The following is a 5,549-nucleotide window of genomic DNA, read 5'->3' as shown; positions in this document are numbered from 1 at the left end:
TCAAAATGTGGAGAGAAAGGAGAAAAATCAGAATTCTATTTGTACCTCTGCTTCCTGTGCTGTTTATCTTTGCTTGTCTTTATCTTTTTCCACCTCAGGGGTTTCATCAGGGGTATTTGGGAGAGTCTAGGGGTGGGGATGAAGAATTGACTGGGAGCTGAGGAGGGGGGATTTTTATGCTGAAGACCTGGCAGGAGGCAACTCCTGACACCCCCACAGGGTTAGACTGTAAAACCTCTTCCATGACTTGCTGACTCTATAGGATAATAGCAACAGGAAAAGAACTGAGGGACGTGCAGATGAGGATGAATAGGGCCCCAACACCAGTGCCTGAGGCTGAGGTTAGAACTGACTACAAAGACACAGGAAACCAAGGGCCCAGTCTCCCCTCCACGCTGAAATACGCACCCTCTTGTCTGGGTCATGTCTACTATGTGAATACTTGACCATGGAGGTCTGGGGCTCTGGTGGCTTCCATAGCTGGCTAGTGTCTTGATGGAGAGAAATCAGGGCTTCTCTCATCCATGCTGGAATTTCATTTAGATGTCAACTTCCAAGCTTCCCTTTTTCCAGATGGGATTCTAGTCCTGCTTCTGGAACAGGGTAGCTGTGTGTGGTCCAGGATAGTTCAGTTATCTGGCCCTTTGTTCACTTCTTACAATCATTGATACAGTCAACAAAAATTGGTTAAAAACAATATATGCCAGACATATGTCCCTGAGTTCTGGGACAATAACCAAAATTGAATAAGGCAATATCCTACTCTCAAGCAATAGAGGGTAGGAATAGAATAATAATAATATAATACAATAGCTCTATAGCAGTATGTAAACTATAAAAGCATTATTTTACATGTTTCTATTGAACTATCATAACTAAATAAGATGGTTAGTACTATAATTATCCCAAGGATTCATTCACTCATAGAACATTTGTTGAGCAATTACTACCTGCCAGTCACTTCCAAGTGGTAAGTGAGATAGAAATGGTTCTTTGTGGCGCTCACAATTTATTGGAGAATGGAAACACAATTACAAAAAAAAGATGTGATAAGTTCTGGGAGAAGGGTGGTACAGGATCCTGTGGGGTAGTGGTGGCTCCATATAGGAGGGATATTGGGATACTGATGAGGAAGGAGTGGGGGACAGGGCTAGAAGCTGCATTAGTATAAAGTTATGTCAGACTGCCAAAACAAAACAAACACAAAAAATCAGTAGTCCGTGGTAAAGAATTGCTATAGGAACAGCCAGTAGGGGCAGTTAAGCTGGTCTTGGTGAATCAGGGGAAGCGTCCTAGAGGTACAGATGTCCATGCTGAGGCCAAATGCTGGACAGGAGTTAGCCAGACAGGGAAATTGCATTCTGGGCAGAGGAGACAGCAAAGGTCAAGAAACATGACAACTTTGGAAGACTAACTTGTTCAGAGGCAGAGGGTGCAAAGGAGAAATGAGGAAAGGTGAAGCTGGAGAGGTGGGCTTGGTCCAGCTCTTGCTGGGCCTTTTCAGCCGTGTTAAAGATTTAGACTGTATCCAGAGGGACGTTGAACTTTAAGCCTAAGACTGAAAAGGTGAGAATTGTGCCTTAGATCACTATGGTTGCAGTGTGGAGACTGGTTTGGAAAGGGGAGAAATCAGAGGCTTTTACAGCCATCCCAGGGAGAGAGAATGAACACCAGAATTAGGGTAATGGAAGATGGAAAGAAGAGAAATCGTTTTATGGGTTGCTCAGGAGATAGAATTGACATGTCTTGGGATTGTTTTGCCGTGTAGGGGAGAGAGACAAGTCAAGAGTATACATCCTGTTTCTGACTTGGCAACTGGGTGGGTCATGGGTCTGTTTCCTGAGACAGTTGTCTACAGCCATACCACCGTAAGCGCCCTAAATCTCATCAGAGACAGTTTATGCAAATGGAGCTTGGGGAAAGAGAGGTCGTGGCTGGAGACAGAGATTTGGGCATCATCAACATATAGGTGTGGGGAGCAGAGAAGGCTGAGGAAGAAAGCAGGAAACATAAAAAGGAGAGCAGGGGAAGGAACCAGTGAGACAGGAAAAACCTAGTAACGTGGTGTGATGAAGCTAGGGGAGGAAGGAAGGAAGGAAGGGCGGCGTGGAACGCTGCTGATGGGTGGTGGTGGGGAAAATGAACGAGTATCCACCAGCAACGAGAGGGGCCTCCATGGTCTTGGTGGGAGCATTTCTTTGGAGAGGTGGAATCAGAAGCCCCAGATGTCAGAGGGTTAAGGAATAATTTGGAGGAAAAGCGTAAAGGCAGTGGAGGTGAGGAGAGAATTTTCAAAATGTTTGGCAGTGATTGCAATGAAAGAAAAAAATGGAGGGAGCAGAGTATATGCAGTTGAGGAACTTTTTTAGTTTGGAGTGTGTTAACACGATGTTAGGAAGAAGGATCAAGTGAAGGAGAAAGGTGAAAATGCTGGAAGGTGGGGCTTAGTGATGAAACAAACCTTGGGGACAGGTGGGCGTGGTACTGAGAGTCCCAGTGAGGGAAGTGCCCTCAGGCAGGCGCCGGTGGCTTCTGTCACAGGAGGGAACAGCGCTGACATTCAGCTGGTTCGCACTGATACGGCTCAACCAGTTTGTTAAAACATGTCTGTTCCAGTGTCAGTAATATACTAGTAACTGCAATATGCAGTAAAAATTATAAATTCTAATACAAACTCAGTTCAAGCTAATTAAGAGATCGCAACAGCCGTTGGTAAATGGACTTCCCGCTGCATTTGAGAAGCTTTGCAGCGCCATCTGCCGGTGTCGTAGCATCACTGCAGGCTGAGAGGCTGCTTTGCGCCTTCGTCTTGAAGCACTCTGAAATTGCTTGTTTAAATTACCTTGGAATCATGGAGTTGCTACTGCTTCTGAATAGTTTAGCTTCTACTTTGATTTTATTGTTAGTGCATTGTCGTTCTTGTGTCAGTAGCAAGTTTCAGTGTTTTAATATTTACAAATACAAAAATTTTTAATAAAATATTAAAGCCAAACTTGAATGAAGAGACAACAAAGTTTGGATATGTTTCTTTATGTGCCTTTTGACATATCATAAATGAGAATCTTTTGATTCCTCAGGAGAACAAAGAAGAAATATTAATGAGCTGCAGCCAGGAATGTTTTCTGTTACTGTGTAAAAATCAGAATAATATGGAAATCATTTGCAACTTTTTATTTTGAAAAATTTCTAACATAGAAAAAGAACAATAAACACCCAAATACTGAAAGATTCAACAAATTCTACATTTTGCCATATTTGCTTTACTAGTTTTTGCCAGCTTCTGTATTAATCGATTTTTCTGTCTACTTATCCATTTTTTTTGTTGTCATTACCTTTTATTTTTAAAAATTTTAACCTTTAATTGTAAATTGGCAAATTATAGTTGTATATATTTATGGGGTACAAAGTGATGTTATGATTCATGAATACACTGTGGGATGATTAAATCAAGCAAATTAACATCTATCACTTTTTTTTTTTTTTGAGATGGAGTTTCACTCTTGTTGCCCAGGCTGGAGTGCAGTGGTGCAATCTCGGCTCACTGCAACTTCCGCCTCCTGGGTTCAAGTGATTCTTCTGCCTCAGCCTCTTGAGTAGCTGGCATTACAGGCGTCCGCCACCATGCCCGGCTAATTTTTTGTATTTTTAGTAGAGACGGGGTTTCACCATGTTGGCCAGGCTGGTCTCGAACTCCTGACCTCAGGTGATCCACCCACTTCCACCTCCCAAAGTGCTGGGATTACAGACGTGAGCCACTGCGCCCGGCCCAACATCTATCACTTTTAAATACTTACTTTTTTTGTGGTGAGAATGTTTGAAATTTACTCTCTACATTCAGAGGAGGGAACATGTTAAAAATGTAAAAAAGATATTTACCCTCAACACTTATGAAATGTACAAGAATTATTTACTATATTCACTTTGCTGTGCAGTATATCTCAAAGAAAAAGAAAAGCTTATTTTTCCAGTCCAATGAAGCTTTGTAACCTTTAACCATCATATCCCCATTTCCCCCAGACCCCCAGCCTCTGGTAACTACTATTCTGCTCTCTCCTCCTTTAAGTTCAATTGTTTTAGATTCCACTTATAAGTGAGAACATAAAGTATTTGTCTTTCTGTGCCTGGCTTACTTCACTTAGCATAATGTTCTCCAATTCCATTAACGCTGTCTCAAATGACAAAATTTCTTTTTAAAGGCTGAATAGCATTCCACGGTATATATACCATATTTTCTTTCTTTCTTTCTTTCTTTCTTTTTTTTTTTGAGACGGAGTCTCGCTCTGTCACCCAGGTTGGAGTGCACTGGTGCAATCTCAGCTCACTGCAAACTCCGCCTCCCAGGTTGAAGTGATTCTCCTGCCTCAGCCTCCAGAGTAGCTGGGACTACAGGCGCCTGCCACCATGCCCAGCTAATTCTTTTGTACTTTTAGTAGAGATGGGGTTTCACCGTGTTAGCCAGGATGCTCTCGATATCCTGACCTCGTGATCCGCCTGCCTCGACCTCCCAAAGTGCTGGGATTACAGGCATGAGCCACTGCGCCCGGCCTATATACTATATTTTCTTTATCCATTCATCTGCTGATGAACACTCGGTTTGACTATGTAACTTCACTGTGGTTAATAGTGCTGCAGCGAACATGAGAGTGCAGGTATCTCCTCGACATACTGATTTCAAATCTCTTTAGTAAATACCCAGATGCAAGATTGCTGGATCATATGGTAATTCTTTTTTTTTTTTTTTTTATTGAGATGGAGTTTCACTCTTGTTGCCCAGGCTGGAGTGCGATGGCACGGTCTCAGCTCACTGCAACCTCCGCCTCCCGGGTTCAAGCGGTTCTCCTGCCTCAGCCTCTCAAGTAGCTGGGATTACAGGCGCCCACCACCACGCCCAACTAATTTTTGTATTTTTAGTAGAAATGGGGTTTCACCATATTGGCCAGGCTGGTCTCGAACTCCCGACCTCAGGTGATCCGCTCACCTCGGCCTCCCAAAATGATGGGATTAGAGGTGTGAGCCACTGTGCCCAGCCCCATATGGTAATTCTATTTTTAGTTTTTTGAGGAACCTCCATACAGTTTTCCATAATAGCTGTACTAATTTACATTCCTACCAACAGTATACAAGTGTTGTCTTTTCTCAACCATTTGAACTTTTTTTTTTCTTTTTGAGATGGAGTTTTGCTCTGTCACCCAGGTTGGAGTGCAGTGGTGCAATCTTGGTTCACTGCAACCTCTGCCTCCCGGGTTCAAGTGATTCTCTTGCCTCAGCCTCCCCATTAGCTGGGACTACAGGTGTGCACCACCATGCCTGGCTAATTTTTGTATTTTTAGTGGAGACGAGATTACACCACGTTGGCCAAGGTGGCCTCAAACTCCTGACCTCAGGTGATCCGCCTGCTTCGGCCTCCCAAAGTGCTGGGATTGCACTGCACCCGGCCCTGAACCATTTGAAAGTTGGAGACATCAGCTGGGCATGGTGGCTTATACCTGTAATCCCAGTACTTTGGGAGGCCGAGGTAGGCGGATCACCTGAGGCCAGGAGTTGGAGAC

The sequence above is a fragment of the Pan paniscus genome, chromosome 5 (genome assembly GCF_029289425.2).
Source record: "Pan paniscus chromosome 5, NHGRI_mPanPan1-v2.0_pri, whole genome shotgun sequence".
Lineage (NCBI taxonomy): Eukaryota > Metazoa > Chordata > Mammalia > Primates > Hominidae > Pan > Pan paniscus.
This window is presented reverse-complemented; position numbering follows the sequence as displayed.